The following is an 18,153-nucleotide window of genomic DNA, read 5'->3' on the forward strand; positions in this document are numbered from 1 at the left end:
GTCCAGACCCAGAAGTTCTTGTATCTGCGGCTCCTACTTAGAGCCGTCCAAGGGCTGCAGCCTTGGGAGGGACCGTGAGGAACGAATGAGAGGAGTTTCTCCTGCCTCGCTTTCCGACAGCGAAGACGTATCCTCTCAGCTACCCCCTTGAACCTCGCACTTGACTGTAAATACCAACGTCGCTTCGCTAACTCGGGGAGGGGATTTGGGGAGCCAAATCTCCGTCCCGCCGGCGGGCAAAGGTTTGAAGATGGGAACGCGGAGCGAGCCGGATGCGGCTCCACCATGCCGACCCTTGGGGCACGAGCGGAGCAGGAAGGAAGGAAGGAAGGAAGGAAGGAAGGAGAGAAGGAGGGAGGGAGGGAAGGGACTTCAGCACCGAAGTCGGAACAGCAGCCTCCGAAATTGCCGCCTCGCCAGCCCTCCTCCTCCTCCGTCCGGCCCTGGAGCGGCCGCCCGGCCGGCCACCGCCGAGGTGGCCTGCCACCACCTCAGAGGTCCCCTCTGCCCCGTCCTTTTCGGCCAGCCAGGCTCGGCCGGCGCCTGGAAGCGGCGTTTCTTCGAGCATCCTTCGCCTGACGCGCCAGCAGCCCGGTGCGACTGCAGGTTAGATGGGTAAATAGCGTTTTTTTGGGTTTATTTTTTTGGGGGGGTGGGGTGGGGAAATCGTCTGGCTGAGCTGCAGGTTTTAAAAACCGCGTTTACCGACCCCGCGCACCCCGAAACAACGGCCCACGCTTGCCTCCTCTCCTCCCTCCCCCCCCCCTTTCTCTGGGCGCAAGTAAGTTTTTGCTGCTTCAACCCCCGGAGACCCAACAGAGCAATGTGGGGGGGGGGATGATTTCCCTGGGAGAGCAGAGAGCGCAATGCAAAAAAAAAAGGATTTTGAGGGGGGGGGGAATGGAAGGAAGAAGAGTTTTAAAAAAAAAAAATATATATATATATATATCAAGCGAGCTCAGCAACTTGGTTGGCAATTTGGAGTTGTAAAAGCGAGCCCGCTCGGGGTGAGGAAAGCGGCCGGTGTTAGGGAAGCGGGGGGGTAGGGGGGGGTCGGGGGTGCCGCGGGTCCCGCCGCCCTCCCCGTCGGCGGCGGCGTCACGTGAAAGTCCCCTTTAAGTTTCCATAGAGAGGCCTCCGGGTGTCACATGATGGACATGATATAATGAAACAACATTGTGCGCAGGGAAGCATTAGGGGAGCCCGGGGCGGCGGCGGGAGCGCGGCCCGGGCGAGCCAGCCCCCCCCCCCCCCCCCACATACATACAGACATACATACCTCTCCCCTCCCCGCCGTTTCCCCTCCCCTCCTCTCCTCTCCCCGCCCGGCCCGGCCGCGGCGCGGCGCTTACAGCGCGCCTGCACCTGCCCGGCAGCCGGCGGGGCAGCGCGGAGGCAGCGGCGCGGAGATGGGGGCCGGTGTGGGGTCGTTCTTGACCTTCCTCCCCCCCCCCACCATCATCATCATCACCACCATCACCCCCTTCCCGCCATGTCGCCGCCGCCGCCCTGTCCGCAGAAGGGAGGTAAGTTACAGCCGGGGCGGCGAGGGTTGTGGGCGCCCCGTTCTCTCTCCTTCCTTCCCCCCCCCCCCCACGCCGTCCGCTGCTTGTGCCGCCGGCGTTTTCGGGGTGAGGCGGTTGCGCCATGTTTGTGGGGGGGGGGGAGTGGTGGTGGTTGAGGGGGGGGGGAGTGGGGGGGTTGGTGTTGGGGCGGCGGGGCGCCACATGGCCCCCGCGGAGCGGCTGGCGTGTGCGCCTTTTCCCTCAATGTCCGCATTCCAGCTCATGTTGCGCAGATAAAATTCAAACTTGAGGTAAACACAAGCGGCCGCGGGGGGGGGGGGGGGGGGAGAGAGGAGGAGGCGGCAGGCGGGGGGCAGCGAGGCGCCCTCCGTGCCGGCTGCCTCACCCCCCCCCCCGCCCCCTTCTCCCTCCACACCGGCCCCTTCCCGCCCCACGGCGCTGCCCCTCGGCCGAGGGGCCCCGCCGACGGCCGCGCCGCCGCGTGCAGTGCCGTTATGTCTTCCCCCCCCCCCAAAAAAAAAAACCCTCCCCCCTCCATTACACCCCAAACTGGCGGCATCTTCCCCCACCAACCGCCATCCCCACACACCTGGCTCCCACCACCTCCCCCCCCCCCCCACCCGGCCCCACGCGAATATCCTACGCAGCTGCGGATCCAGCCCGTTGGCCCCGACACCCTCCGGAAGGGCTTCCCAGCCCCGCAAAATCGGCAATTCCCCCTCATAAGCCCCCCCCGGTGGGGTTTTTTTTTTTTGAGGAGGGGGTTTAAATTCCCCCTTTCCCCCCGCCCCCACGCACAGGGTTTAGGAAACGGCAAGTGGAAGCAGCGTGTGCGCCCAGGGGCGGCTGCGAGGGGAAAGTGCGTGTGGCAGGTGCCGCTGTCGCGACAGGGGCCGGCGGCCACCCGGCGGGAGGTGGGTGGGCGATGGGGGTCGGAGGTGCCCAAATGACAGCTGAGACACCGTGCGCTGTGTTTTGTGTGTGTGTTGGGGGGGGGGAACTGAGTGAGAGACTATATGTTGTTTTCGTCGCCGCAAGGATATCCTGAATTGAGCAAAGGGAAGAAAAAAAAAAAGAGAGAAAAAAAACAAACCTCAAAACCAACCCAAGAGTCCCCAAAACATCAGGATAACCCAGGCTCGAAGGAGGCTTCGGGCTGCTGCCGGGGGCGTGGGCGTGTGTGGGGTGAGGGTGCCGGCGTGGCCTTGGGGTTGGAGGGAAGGGTTTTATTTTGAAGTGCGTATGGAAAAAACAAAATGTGGCCGTGGCTGCAAGGGGGGGGGGGAGAGGGAGGGAGGGAAGCGCCTCTGCTTTGCCAGTTCTAGGTTTGTGACACAGGCAGTTTAGCTGGCAGGGAGTATATTTAGCACTTCGCCGAGCCCTCCGCTCGCTCCAAGCCCTGTACAAGCATTTGCTAATTAATTGACGCAGATCTTTTTTTTCCCCCCCTCCCCTCCCCTTCGCGGTGCCACATGCTCCCTCCGCGGCGGGCAGGGAGGGTCGAGGGCGCTGCCCGGCGCCCCACAGGTGGGTGAGTGGGGCCAGGCGACCCCCGCGGGGTGCAGTTGGAGGCAGGCAGGGTGTGTATGTTTGGGTATAGGTGGGGAAAGGCCTCGCCGTGGCCAGGTGAGCGGTGGGGTGGGGTGGCTGGTGTGGGGCTAAGGGCGCGAAGGCGGAGGGAGGCGGCTGGGCCCGGCCTGGCTCGGGAAGGGCGGCGGGAGCCCTGCGTGCGTGGGTGGGTGCCGCCGTGAGGGCTCCGGGGGGGGGGCGGTGATGGTGGTGGTGGTAGGGGGGGGTTTGGGTAAGAGACGCGTGTGTGGGAGGGCCGCACATGTGATCCGTCCAGGGGAAGGAGAGCTGGGGCTGAGGGACGGCGAGGACGGCGGGGTGCGGCGGACGGCGAGCGGGGAGGCTGCGCCGCAGGACGGTAGCGGGGGTGGTGGTGGTGGTGGGGGGGGGGGACACCGAGGTGAGCAGCGGCGTTTTGGGGGGTGCTGGGGGGGGGGCGGCCGTGCTGCGAGGGGACGGAGGTTTGGGGGGGACGACGACACCCGCAGAGCGAGGCTTTGGGGGCGCCCGTGGGAGCGGCCGCGCCGCGAGGGGACGAGTTGCCGCAGGCAGAGCCGCGGCGGGTTTTGCTGCGTGGCGCAACTCGGGGCTGCTGTGGGAGGGCAGGTGGCCCAGGGCCTGGGCGGGGGGGGGGGGGGGGTTGGTTGGTGTTGCGTCGCCATCGCCGCGCTGGGATGAGAGATGAGGCAGCGGGGGCCCCGGGGCCGCCTGGCAGCGCGGGTGCGAGCCGGGGCAGGGCTGCTTGGGGAGGGGGGGGGTCGGCGGTCAGGCCGTGAGGAGGGAGATGGCGGGGGGGGGGGGGTGTACGAGGGTAGTGCGTGGGCGCTCTGAGGGGGGGCGGGTTGGCGGCCCGTGAGGCGGGAGGGCTGCGGCGCTGAGGGGGGGGGGGGGGGAGCGGCAGGGCGAGGGAAGGCGCCGGGCCGTGTGTGAGAGGGTCCTCGGCGGGGCGGGCGGGCGAGCAGCGTCGCCGAGGGCGGGAAGCGCGCGCGCGACCCCTCGACGCGCACCAGCGGCAGCAGCCCCCGCCTGGCGCCTCCTCAGCACTGCACCAAGGCGGCGGGCCCGGCGGCCACGCCCACTTGCGCGCGGCCGCCCAATCGCCGCGCCGCTGGCGGCCGCCCCTCCCCCGCCCGGCTCTTCTTCTTCTCCCCCCCCCCTCCACCGCGCACCTCCCCCCTCCCCTCCCTCCCGCCCTCCCCGCCTTGGCACGGCGCGAGCGGCGGCCCGCTCCCCGCCCACCCTCCTGTTTGTTATGGTCGGGGCCACGTGCCGCCGGCTCAGCGGGTCACGCGGCCCGGCCTCGCGCCGCCCCCAACCGCCACCCCGCCGGCCCCCTGCCTGCGCCCGCGGGGCTTCCGCGTCCCCAGGGGTGCGCACAGGGGGCTCTTCCTCCCTTGGGGGGGGTGGGGGGGAGGGAGGACGGGCAAGGGGGTGTCCGAGGGGGGATCAGGTCCTGGCTGCAGATCGCCGCTCCGGTTTAAATCCCTCTGCCTGAGGGGGGGCAGGTGGGAGGTTTATACTGCTGGCCCTGGGGGCCTGGCCCGCGGTGCCGTGGAAGGGAGCGGTCGTCCAGGCCCTGCTGCGTTAAACCTCCCTAAAGGATTTATCCTGGCTGGCGGGCCCCGTGGCCTTGCCATGACGAAGCCCGGTCTGTGGCTATTTCTAACCTGCAAACACGGAAGTTTTTCTCTCCAGAAGAGACCACAGCTTGCGGCTAGTGAACCGTTCTCCCTCTGTGCTCTCCTGCGTAAGTCACAACATTAGTTATGTATCTGCTTAGGCTGGTATTGTTAAGCCATGCGACTTTCTGTAAGTAACACAAGGGAATGCTGCGAGGATCGCATTTAGCTGTCAGTCTCCAGAGCCTGAAGCCTAGTGCCTATTTATAGGTAGGTTGGGCAGTCTTTAGCGTGAAGGACTCGTGCTTCCTCTGCATCTGTGGCAAAGCAAGGTATCTTAAGTGATGTACTTCTGTTTCTGACGGTTCTTTTTTCTGGAAATAGTATTTTATGGCAACCTCTGGAAGAACGACTCTTAATAGCCTCTGTGGAGAAAGACTAGTCACTCCGGAGCTGAGGAAGATAATTCCATTTTAATGTAGCTTCTCGGATAGCACAGCAAACAGTAAGAGGATACTTTGGTTCTAGACCAGTGGCTTTCAACTTGCAGGCAGTGGACCCAGCCTTCTGAAAACAACTTGAAAGTGGTTAGCAGAAAGCAAATAAGGAAAGGATCCCTCTTGCCTGCAAGCTGATACTTGTTATACAGATATCTGCCCCTTCAGAAAGTTTAAAGGCTTGACAAGTTGAAAAGCAGTAAAGATCGCTATACTGAATCATTAAGCTATTTTGGGTTTAGAGTAAGTGGAGGAGGGATGCAAAAGCAAACTGTTTTGCAGTGTAAATTTGAAGAGCAGTAGAATTTGAAAAATTGTAGTCTACTGCATTAGTAAGAGTTACATAACCAGTAATAGTATCGTGATTTGTGCATAGCCTTAAAGAGTTAAATAACAGCAGATGAGCAAGAAGGGGGTTAGGAAGAGGAGACATGATTTTATAACTAATGGTGAGGATCACGCACCGATATTTAAAACCGCTTCAGAGTTACACTAGAAAAGAGTCTTTTCGTTGTCAGTAGTAGGAGTCTAATGCCCTGTAAATGCAGGATGTGAAAAGGAGGATAGAAAGGTAAGATTTGATAGTATGTGCTGATCTAGTTATGTAAGTGGATGGTTTCAGGTGCTTCATATTCTCTCACATCCGTTCCGTCATAATGTTGTACATAAAATATCTTACATCTGAAGTAACGAGAATTTCCAGATATTGGTTGGTGTAAATGAGGAGGAAATCTGCCCTTAAAATAGCAAGGAGGGTGGTTGTGCTGAAATGAGTGAGGACCGATGATGAGACAGTTGAAGGACTGGGGTGGTGATCAGCTGTACTTAGCATATGCTATGCAGAGCTGATGTTTTGTGTACGTTACACGCATCGTTTGGCATGCTGTTGTGCACAAAAATATGTTTAAAATCTGTGTATTCGCTCAGGTAGCATTGATTTGCTTTGTGACAGGTACAACTACTTTGCGTTTTGGAGGAGAACCAAAAACAATGTGGGAAATTAATAGGGGGCGATTGGTTTGTTGCAGATTTGAGAACAGTGGAAGGTGCACAGTAACAGAGCGTGCTGCTGTCTCTGATTTCTTCAGTGTGTGTGGAATTGTTACAGGAATTGATGCACCAGGGAAGTGCTTTCTCTATTTTTGTGGGTGAGATGCAGTTGACGTAAAATGGGCCCTTTGGATTCCATATCCCGTTCCTCTTTAATACAACTAAGATCGTTTATCAGGCAGACAGCTAGAGGAAAAATATTTCATTTTGTAACTTAGTTCACCTTCGCTTCAGTTGCCGTCAGTTCATGACGAGGCACAATGTGTACTGTACGCTGTGTTCTACAGAGCTGTTTTGGTGATGAATACAATGTATATGAAGAAAGGGCTATGAAAAATAGGTATTGTGCCAGTGCTTTTCATTTTCCATGTAAACAGTACCGATTTATCTCTTATATAAGAGGTACTCCCAAGTTTCATGTTGGGTTCTAATGTCTTGCCAAATATCAGTGGTGAAAAGGTCACTTTTTTGCAGTTCGTAAGTGCTTTAAAAGTGACTGAAAAGGAAATAGCTAAACTACAGTTCGTACTGGTTTTGCAATAGGAAGTAGTGAAACCTTTTTTTTTTTTTTTCTGTTTTAACAAAAAGGGAAATTGTGAACTTAATTTAAAAATGTGTTTGTTTATGCTACTAGTAACATATTAAATGGTTAAAACTGAGAGGATCTCAGTAATCCAGGTTAGATTTTTTCTTTTTTTCCTATTACTGTTTATTAAATTTCTTTGATATTTAACAATAAAAACGTGGTCATGTGATTTGTGCTGCCATGTTTATAGTATGACCAAGTGTAGCTGACCCTGCAATATTTGTAGGGTATTTTTTCCATAAGTCTTGCTCCTTGAATTAGAATGACAGCTTAAAAACACTGTAACGTCCGGTGTTAGAAGTATTTACAAACGTGAACCCCCCTAAACGCAAACTGAAGAACTCTTCCCCCAAGAGTTTTTCCAGGTCAGTTTTAGGATAATTTTGGATCTCGACTCACAATGTTTTGAGTGATTGGAGATAGAAATAATGGGGTTGCAACTTTTCACTATGGATTTAAGCATATATGGCATTTTAGTCTTTTCTTCGGGTTTTATGGAAATCCACTGTAAAATCCACAGTCCTTTTTATTCATTCGGGATGCTATGCCTCGGCCAGCAGAAGCGGTATCGTCTAAAAGCTGGTCTGGAAATTGGAATTGTGTTCTGCTTCGAGTTTTACCGTTGTCAAGGTCAGAGATTTCAGCCTTCTACTTAACACTTACAGAGGGTCCTAATGATGAATATTCATGAACTGCCTTGAGGTCTAGAATGAATGTGCTGAAAATGTTTGTGGATAAGCTCATTAACTAGGGACAAAGTTTGGAGATCTCTGAAGGACTCCTGTCTATATAATTAAACTAATAGTGGTAGTTAAGCTGTCAAGTTGAAAATGTCTTGGAAATTTCTTATATAAAAGTGAGGTATTTGGTAGGGCTGTCAGAATGTGACTAATACATGCTTGCTATGTATAGTTTTAATTAATATGGACATAAAAATTTTGCCATTGACAACAGTTTATTTTATGAACAGCATAGTCTGACTATATGAAAAGTCTTTTGGGGGGAATGAGGTGAAACAGTATTCCTCTTGAACTGAGCTTCATAGCAATCCGAATTTCAGTGTACTTCTATTTCAGATATTTTTGGGAGGGTTATTATATTATGAAGCATTAATGAGGCACTGCTGATGTTGAGATGTTTTATTCTTGCTAGACTAGAAGTTTATTATTAAAGCATAAACAAAAGAAATTGAGAAACAAATAAATGATTTAAAGGCTATTTGTAACAACGCTTATAAACCAAGATTTTGCAAACACTGCTCTGAACGTAAGTCTTAGTTAAGCAATAAGTCCTACTGAAGAACATAAATTATGCCATCACGCAGAAGTAAGCAGAGCTGGTGAATATGAAGATACTAAAGCGGTCGTAATATTTTTCTGCCCTGCATTTCAAATTCTTGCTCTTTTATGACCGAAACCATGACATGCTCACATGCGCTGCACAGTAGTTTAAACCTAACAGAAAACTTGTGAAGTTAGTATGCTGTTAACAAGAGTCTATTTCTTGATATTATCTGGTAAATTGTCAAAAACCATAGATAGCTGCCTAGGTCACAAGGTGGGGGTGAACAAAGTGGGGAGAGGGAAACTTGGTAAGCATCATGATCTTAGTGAAAAACTAAAGGTATTTCTACCCCCTTCCTGTGGGTACTTTACGTGCAGAAACATGCTTATTTTGCCTATACAGTAAGCCAGAATGAAGAGATACAAATGCAGCTAATGCAGTATTGAGCCTGAACTAATTGGTGGGTTTTTGTTTCTTTTTTTTTTTTTTGTAGTGCTTATTAGCTTGGATTGAGCACTGTCCACGGAACTTCTCAGCCAGAGTACTCTCTGGAAAAACATACCCTGAATCTGGGCTGGTTCTTCTTCATCTGAGTTGTACTCAAGTATAATTTTGGTAGCATATATGTTTTCAGAAAAGAAAAACGATCTTTTATTTATATAGTAACGTTCTGTATGAACTGCATGGAGAACGTGCTAATGTGAATAATACTATATTACGTTCAAATTGCCTACTTTTAATACATCTGTAGTAGCTACTATAACAAATTCTACAAATAGAGTTGTAAAGCGGAAGGCAGATAACAGTTTAAGAAACTACAGTGTGCAGAGGACATAGAGTAGAGCAACAATTGCATTCAAGTTTTGTTTTATTTAGGAGAAAAACAAGTATTTGATATTTTTAAATTATTTTTTATTTTTATGTAAGTTTGGTTCTCGTTTATGTCAGTAGAGTAAGGTGTTTCGTTGTGACATTGGTCGGCTGGTGATAGTTCATCCAGAAGAGCTTCATCTTTGAAGCTGAACGTATCTTTGTGTTTAATTATGGGAACTTGGGAGATTCCTCTGTACCCAACTAGTACAAGCAGCTGTGAGGTCTCCTGAGGGTGAGAAGATGCATCTAGTCATGGTATTTGCTTTGAGCAGGGGGGGAAGAAAGGGGTTTCTTGCTATTATCCAGAAGTGTTTGTAAACACAAAACACCGTTATCGTAGGCTTTTCACAAGATGCATCCTGCTACTTCACTGACTTTTGCAATTTGGTGTTGTTACTTGCATTTCTTTAGATGTTAATCTGTTATTTTCTGCTGTGTGTCAGTGTATCATTTATACTTTTTGAGATCTCTCTATTCTGGTTTCTGTGATAAAAACTTTATGGCTGAGTCCCAGGCTCCTGGAGCAATCAGCATTATGCATATCATAGTGATACTGATCAGGGTTCCAAATCTGTGAAAAGCAGTAGTTTTTTTTTTCTTGATATGATGTGTTTATATATAAAGACGTAAGTGAGCAGAAGAAAGCTCAAATGGATCGGCAGTGTTAAAATCTTGCAATATTAAATCTTGTGTTTTAAGGAAGTGTCAGTGATGTTCTGAATTGCGTGAAATATTACACTCACTCCAAAGAAGCTTTTAGCATAGCACATTGATGTGCAACTGTCATTGCCCTCTGCTGGATGAAATCAGAAGTACAAGACTGTGCTACGGGCCTGAACAAAACTGCTAGGGATTGCTGTGTGGGCTGTTCGATGGAATTCCCGTCTCCATATAATTGTATTTCACATGTCATTCCAGCTCCCTTGACAGCAGAAGTTCAAAGAAAACTTGTTTTCTTCCTAGAATTTTAGTGGTGGTCCCTATTAGAGGCAGGCAGCCTAATTCCTTTTCTTTCGTATCTGTCTTTGTCCATGGGTGTCTGTTCAGTGCAGCCTACAGGTATCTATAATAAACAAACAGGATCCAAAAGGTGGATCCAGGATCATGGGACCTGCTAGTTCTTCAAAAACCAGGAGCTAGGAACCACAGCTATACTCTGATAGCTTAAATAGAAAACAGTATCCTCTTCCCATAACAAAGAATATATCTCCGGTTTTCTCTTGGAATTGTTAGCACCGTCGGTCTTTGATCCAAAGATACCTGTAAAACAAGGCAAATCAGTATTTTGAATGCAAAAAATAACTTTAATTTGAATAGTGTTCATACAGTATGCAACAGAAATGATATTTGACTGACTTTATACACGTGCCTTCACTGACACAGAAGGTACCTGCTATTTTGATGACCTGGAACATAGCACAGGTTTTTTTTTTTTTCCTTTTTGTGATATAGGATGATGCTTGCTTCCCCCCCCCCCCCCCCCAAACTAAAACCACAGACATCAGCTTTTACTTTTCCAGTGAGAACCTCTGTTCTCCCAGTCTTTCTTGTTAATGGAATCACTGACATTCATAGGTGAATCCTTTCTGAATACTGCAGGGGAAAAAAAAACAGAAATAGTGACCAGGGAGAAGTAAGCATGAGTTGTTAATCGAAATATGTTTATGGAGTAAGGATTAGTTACTCAGAAAGCAGTATTACTTTGGTAATCAATGAATGTCACCTATGAAGAGTAACTGTTTGAACTGGACACCAAAATTGCATAATACAGGAAAAAATGCTAGTAGAGATGTTAGATTAACCTGATCCCTAGTGTTACGGTGGGACAGAATTATTTTTTAGAGTACTCTTTCAATTATAAAAGCATAAAAAAAGGTTCTCGGGATAGCCTAGGTCATAGAATCTAGTTCTCAATTGTTGCAGGCAAATGTATGATACAGTTCTTACAATCGTGTGTGTTCTTTTAATTAAATTTTTTTCAGGCTCTAAATTGAAACCCTCACTGCTTCTGTTTGCTTTTTTCTTATATAAATAGAGTTCCTTTGGTGTAAATACCCCCTCCTCTCCCTACTGATGTGCACCTACTGCATCAGTAGATAGCAGTTACATTCATTCTTAACCCTTACGTTGTTTTAATTTAGTAGTTCTTTTTTATGCCCTTCTCTCCTATTCAGGTTATATCATCTCTCTAATTTAAAAACCAGTGATTTAAAAAGCAGACTCTTTTAATCCCCTCCTGTAAAGCAAGTCTTGTGTTCCAATGGCTAAAGTTACTTTTGAGAAGATTTATGTAAGTTTATTCTCATAGTTGCAGGATCAGGTAATATTGTAAATATTATTTGTCGTGTCGAATGTCATCCTAATGCTGATCTCTGTTGACTATATCTGGTTATGCTTATTGCTTTCATCCTTATTTTCCTTTGAAATTGCAAAGTGCTCCATCATGGACAGGTTTAATTCTATTCAAGGTGCTGTTGACTGGTAAAGTAGTCATGTGTCTTCTGGCAGTTTCTTCCGAGATCATTTACTCTGTAAAAATTGCATTTACCTAAAGTATGAGGTATACTTGGAAGAACAGATTTGTGATGCACCTAAAAACTTACAATAGACCAGGACTACAATATTTTTGTTTTTCCTACTGTACTACTCTAGAAAAATCTTCCTAGCGAGGTTCCAATTGGAAGTCAGCCCTGAGACTTTCGGATGCAGTCTCTTTGCCATCTGTGTCAGTATTAATTATTGCATTCATCTAATGTTGCCACATCAATGGGTTTCTCTTCTGGCCTGCAAAGTTTATTCTGGGTAAATTACGTTTGGTTTATTTCACTTTTATATTTGGTCAGTAAATCTTCACAGAGACCTTAACCAGTGTTGGTAACAATCTATTGCTCATTCCCGCAATGCGGGCAGAACTACATAGAGTTTTCCAAAGAGGTTGCAGTGATTTCATTTCACTACAGGATTTTTGCTTCATGCATCCCATTTTTGAAACATTACCTTATGTCTGTACCCGCCATCAGTGCGCGTACTAGGCCCATCTTCATTTTGCTGCCTTGCAGGTAACAAAAACTGATGTGAATGAATCCGTCCTCTTCCTGTAGGTGGCGTGATTCTTCTATTTTCAGTTGTTCTTCTGTCTCTTCTGCAGCAAAAGGAGGTTGTTAGGTTGAATGCCAGGTTCTCTTTGTAGTTTGGGTTCTGGAAATTTAAATAAAGAATCTAGGAAAGGGTAGAAAATCTGGCAAAGAAGGGTGGCAGTAGGTCCTCTTAATCTACTTTATTCTTGACGTGAATGGTGGGTCTTATGTGAGATCCTGTTTTGCTAGTACAGTTTTGTAAGTTCAGCCGCAGCCCGATTGGAAGACTAGCCTTCGGTCATAGCGCGTATTTTCTATTCTTTATGCCCGTCACTGCCACTAGGCATTTGAAACATGGAGATGAATGTGAAAGTGGTTTTAATCTTAGTGATTTTTAAGTAAGTACCTCTACAGATTGCAGGTGTATGGGTCATAATTTGAAGATTCCTTGAGTGAGGAAGGAGATAGTCGTGCCTCTTTTTTTTTTTTTTTTCCTGTAGAGCAGGGTCTGTAAGTAAATGGCTGCATTCTGTCCTGTGACTGTAGAATGCATCTTTCCCAGGCATCTGCGCTGCGTACAGTGGTTGGAGAGAGCTTCTCAGCTTCTCAGGATACTTACTTTTCAGGTGGGCTTTGTAGTAGCATCTCCTTGCAGATTTGGCTTCAGAAAATAATTTTCCCTGCTAGCATCATCTTTAGTTTAAAAAGCATGACAGTTGTAAAGATGTGTTTTTCAGCTAATGGTTGCTCAGCTGACCCCTCTGCTTTTTATTTTGTGCCTCTCAAGGCTTTTGTTAAATAATATTTATATTAATAGTACCATCTTCTGCTGACTCCCTCCTGTGGTTTAGAAGAGCATATTTAAGTATTACATTATGTTAGCAAGCTTTGCGGGTAGCTCAGGATTCAAGTTTGTTATATTTTCAGTTCTGCCACTAAACTCCCTCCTATACGCATTGTAAATAAGGGAGGTTGGGAATGCCTAGGAGTCTCCTAACAACCTCAGCAGCGGGGGCTAGAATGCTCCACTTCAGGGGAAGAGGTTAGGCTGGATTATCTTGAGATGCCCCAACAGACCAAGTCACCTGTGGCTGTTTCTGGTATATGTGCACGTGTGTGAGGAAAAGCAAGTCATCAAAAAGGAGGGAGACAGTGAGTGTTGGCTGTAGGCAGCACAGAATCACAGCGATTCAGCAATTCCTGAAAGGGGCCTGAGAAGACAGGAGCGCAGGAGTAGTCTAGATAAGATTGAAAGTTTGAGACCCTGAAGAGGGGAGAGGACCAACACAGGAAGACCAGAATAGATGAGATTCTCTTTTAGCAAAGTCTAATGTGAGAAATTAAGTCAAAATGTTTACTCTGTACACAAAAATGACTTTTGAACAATTCACAAAACTTCTGTATATCTTATCTGATTATCAGTAGTTTGTGTGCCTAGTATGTATTATTATGCAGTCCTGCTAAATTAGAAGGCTTATAATTTGAATTTTATAACCTGTTGGTTATATTATCCACCTTTTGGTTGGGGAGAAGAGCAGTATATCCACATATGAAAGTGTCCCATCTGTTTAGTCAGCTATATGAGAAGATGATATCTGAACCTCTCACGTAGGCTAGCCTGTATTCTTAAACCTCCAGTTTTGCTCAGATCTTCCATTATTCCCATGTGTGACCATGTTATCTGTTTGTTTGCTTGCTGCCCTTCCTTTCCTGTGCTGGTGTTTGAACTCATGGTCTAGGTTAAAGTAGAGGAGGCAGTGTGTCTCTTGAGAGTGTAATTGAAAGAGCCATTGACTTGATGGGGGAATTAACTTCAGAGAAGTCAAGTGTTTGAAGTTCTGGTGCAGAAGTTAGCTTGGAAATGAAGGAGGAATCTTAAATTTAAATTTCATGGTAAGATGCCTCAGTGTGCTACCGTTAGATTAGTGTGTTGGCCCAGGGTAACGTTGGCTTTTGAAGAGCTTATCTTCAAATGTTTAAAAATCTGTTCTTGTGTTTTACCGTAAACTGATGTGGCCCAGCAGTCATCTGGCTCACATACTGGAAATATTTTGTTTTTGTTTTTTAAATGACTCATTACCGTGCGTTTGTGACTGTGGTTCTTTTCTGTTAAAGAATTCCTTCTGCCCTTGAATTATCATGATTTGGTGCGTTAACGATTGGCTTGCTACCAATGTAGACACTCCTCCAGAACTGCCATTTTCCAAATAAAACCTCTCACGCTATATACCCTTAAAATTTCCTGTCTGACTGCTATTTCTGAATTAGTCCAAAGTAGGACTTCAGTGAGGTTACATTTTGTCTACTGCACGTGTGAATCCTAAACTTACTTTAGGCATCAAAGCGTTGCTCATAATGTGCTGTGGGATTAGTTGCTAGACGTGCTCTAATTTATTTAGTAGTGGTATGCACTTGTACTGATTAAATGGTGAGTGTGTGGACAACCGTCGTCGGTGATATTACTGATATTTCAGATTGCACGTAGTGTTGAAGAGTAAATGCTTTATCGATGAAGAAATGTTGCCCACGTGTGCTTGTTCTCATTGTGATATTAATAGGTAGTGATTGGTTTTCCTTTCTTTATGTGTTGTTAAGTACTTTTTTTTTTTTTCATCTCTGTCCGTTCAGGAGAAGATGTAACTGATGTTTCCTGGCTAAAGACTCATGCTGCAGCGTTGTCCGTTGTTATTTTGTTGCTGAAGGGATCATTTTAGATCACAGAACTTCTGATTGGGTGAATTATCCTTTTATTATTTCTTCAGTGTTTGATGATGGTTTTTTCTCATCTGGAAATCCTGGTCTCAGGTATTTACTGCTGGTAGTGTTGACGATGTTACTTAAAGTTACCAATAGTTCTACAATACATAAAACTAGGAATGGCTGCCTATATTTCTCAGTTTTGCCCCTTGCAAATAGGATATAATAATAGGATGCCTGAGGTTGTATAATTGCTGCAGAGTTTTTATTTTAAACTAATCAAACTCTATGTTAAGAATTTTTTCTTTTTTTTTTTTTTTTTTTACTTCCGTTATTACAGTTGGAAGACTTTCAAAGCCCTGGATGCTATGATGGTTAGAATCTTTCTTCTAACTGCCAGGCTAAACTTTCTGAGGGCCATTTCATGTACATTTGTTTTTGCGATAATAACAGTTTCTACGTTACGTAGCTCTTTTCTGTCATGTTTATTTCCTCTGATGCTTTTATGACTGGGAATCATACCGTTTGTTCCCTCTTCAGTCAGGTCAGCAAGCAAAACTTACTTTAATCTATGCTCGTAATACTGATTCCCTTCACGCTGGCCCCCTTTCTTGTCATCCTAGACTGTGTCTGCTTTATGTATTTCGCTCAGGTCTGAGCTGGTTTTGCACCTTAGTTTGCCTACTGTCCACACTATTAAAACAGCATGGATTATATTGTCCCTTAGTATTTCTTAGTATCCCCTAGAACGTGTAAAGTCAGTAATGAGTTGGCTTGACGTGCTGGGCTTTGATATATGTAGTTGTTCCATCAAAGCTGAAACATGGTTTTAAGACACTGTTCTTAACCGTCTTGCAGTTGTTAGATGCTGCCCTGCAGCTGAGACCAGTTGAAATGACTGCGTGAATTCTGCTCCTACGTTTCCCACTCCACAACTTCATGATCCTGTCTTTCGTTCTGGAGCGGGTGCTGCTGAGACCAGTGTTGAGTCTGCAAGTGTGTTTTGTCTGCTTCATTCAGCTCACACCTGCAGTTAGACAATTTAATGTAAACCACTGGTGGAACTGAGAATAACAGAGCAAGACCTCAGGCAGGCAGCCTTCAGTCTTTGCTGAGACACAGCCGGAACAAGCAACTGCTTTCTTTCAGCTAATATTGGTGTTCCTCTGCTACTCCTTTCCACTGATGGCCTAGGCTGAATCATTTCACTGTGGTTGCTGGCCTTAGCTGAGAGACTGTAATTCTCAGTCCTCTGCTGAGATGGCTTTTTTTTTTTTTTTTTCCCCCCCTCTCTCCTCCTACTGGTGAAGTGGACCAGGTCCATTCATGCTAGCAAGCCCTGGGCTGTCAGTTGAAAGGGAGTGGATGCCATGTGTTGCCATTTCTGCTTCATGTTAGCTCTTCTCTGTTCGTGCTCAAGTCTGAATACGTCCTTCTTAAATAAGGTACGCAAAATATCAGACGAAGTCTCTTTGCAGCCTTGTTAGTACGTCTGATCAGCCAAAGAGTCACAACTGCATTATTTCACAGGCGTGTCACTCCAGTGACTTGTCATCACCTTGTAGCAGACTAGGTTTTTTTTCTCCTCTGTAGCGTCCATATGGCAGAAATACGTATTTTACCCAAGGTATATGGCTCTGTATTTTGTGCTGTTTAAACTAATCCCATTTCTGTTACTGAAGTCCTTGAGGTCATCCAGTTCTTTCTGTTCAGCATCCTGGTTCTCACTTCCTAACTTGGTTTGATCAACAAACATGAGCACATTGCTATTTTTAATGTCAGCATCACTAATGAAAAAATAAATTCAGTCTCCAAACTTAGCTGATAAACTTGTAGTTGTAAGCTTCTAAAGCTTTCCGTCAGCAAATTTTGTACATACGTACAGTTGTATATAGGGGTCTTTAGAAAAGAATAATGCAGTCCATTTATTAAAAGTTGCATTTTTACATATTTTATCAAGATTAAAAACATATAGAAGGTTATTTTTGTGTCTTAATTTAGAAAAAGTAGATGGTGAGGTCCAGTCTTCCTATAACTGATGGCAGGGCAGTACTGACCACCATAGTCCCGTTTTCCTTGAAGACGTTTCAAGTCATGCTGAGCTAGTGAACGCAGTGAAGTAAACCAGGCAGAGAAGCTGCAAGTTTGAGTGTAGAGGAAGCTTGGAATTTCTTTCCGTCAGTGGTACAGGAACTAGTTAGAGTTTTTTTATTAATTGGGGGGGGGGGGGGGGGGGGAACCGCAAGGGCTTTAGATCCAAATGTTTGGATAATTACATTAAAGAAGAAACAATACAAGGAATGGGAAAAGGACTAAGCTGCAAAGAGAAGTCTGCTTCAGAATGTAAGATAAACAATTGGCAAGCCAAGCTGAGGTAAGACATATCAAAAGATGACTGCAGCATCTTTTGCTATTTATTTTTTGCATTAATAAATAGGAAACAGAAGTGAGGCTGTCACTCAAGGTAATAGAATTTAAACATTTGGTTCAGGCCTTTTGTAAGCTCGTGGCGAAAAGGCAGGATGATTACACATTTTGAAAGGGTTTTTTTATTTTTTTGCCATCCTAGAACTACAAAAGCATATATTTTTTACGCTTTTTATACTATTTATCAAAATAGCTGAAGTACTACACTCCTTTCAGAAGGATTTAAAAAAAAAACAAACTTGGACAGCTATATACCTCTTAGTCTGCTTCAGTAGACTTTCAAACAATTCTTGAGAGACACTGAGTACATAGTAAAGAAAACAAAATACAATCAGCTTATCGAAAGCAAATCATGCCAGACTAACCTGACTTCAGTGAGTCCTGCTTTTTCAAATGTCAGTATTTCTCAGGTCTTTGGTAAGGTCCCGGATATGAATCCACATGGAAGAATACTGTTTCAACTGTACAAGCAAAATGCAGTTTATCAGAAGAGTTGTAATGTTGGTGAGGAGATAGCCAAGAAAGGAACAGTGGCAGATAGTTTTGGACGTGGAAGAGGAGGATTGGAGGGTAGGTGTTATAGAATATGAGGTTTTTTTTTTTGTTGTTTTTTTTTTTACCAATTGGCTTAGATTGGGGAGGAGGTGAGTAATCATCTGCCTATTGGAATTTTTCACAACAGGCTTTAAAAATTCAAAAATTAAAAAGCACTGACGAGTTACAGGGTAATAGAATTAATGATATTTCACTGCTCTGAGTGACACAGGTATTGCTTTGCGTATTTTAAATCTCCAGAAATCTTATTACTTTCATTCAGGATTTTATTTTGGTAACTGGTAAGCTTGGAGTTAACGGCTAATAATGTGAACCTTAAAAGAAAGTGGTAGCAAGAAATACTGTTCTCTTTCATTCTGTAATTGTGTGGTATTTATAAGAAACTGTGAGGTC

At 46.3% G+C, this 18,153-nt stretch overlaps 1 long non-coding RNA gene across 1 annotated transcript in view; it reads left to right on the top strand.

Annotated features, from left to right (window-relative positions):
• Window positions 1–1,351: 1,351 nt before the first annotated feature.
• The window catches only part of LOC138068232 (uncharacterized), a 111,961-nt gene continuing 95,159 nt past the window's right edge, over window positions 1,352–18,153 (top strand). Inside the window, exons 1-2 of the long non-coding RNA XR_011142966.1 lie at window positions 1,352–1,526; window positions 14,710–14,815. This is a non-coding gene — a long non-coding RNA (uncharacterized lncRNA). The remainder of the gene's footprint in view (window positions 1,527–14,709; window positions 14,816–18,153) is intronic.

The sequence above is a fragment of the Struthio camelus genome, chromosome 1 (assembly GCF_040807025.1).
Source record: "Struthio camelus isolate bStrCam1 chromosome 1, bStrCam1.hap1, whole genome shotgun sequence".
Taxonomy (NCBI): domain Eukaryota; kingdom Metazoa; phylum Chordata; class Aves; order Struthioniformes; family Struthionidae; genus Struthio; species Struthio camelus.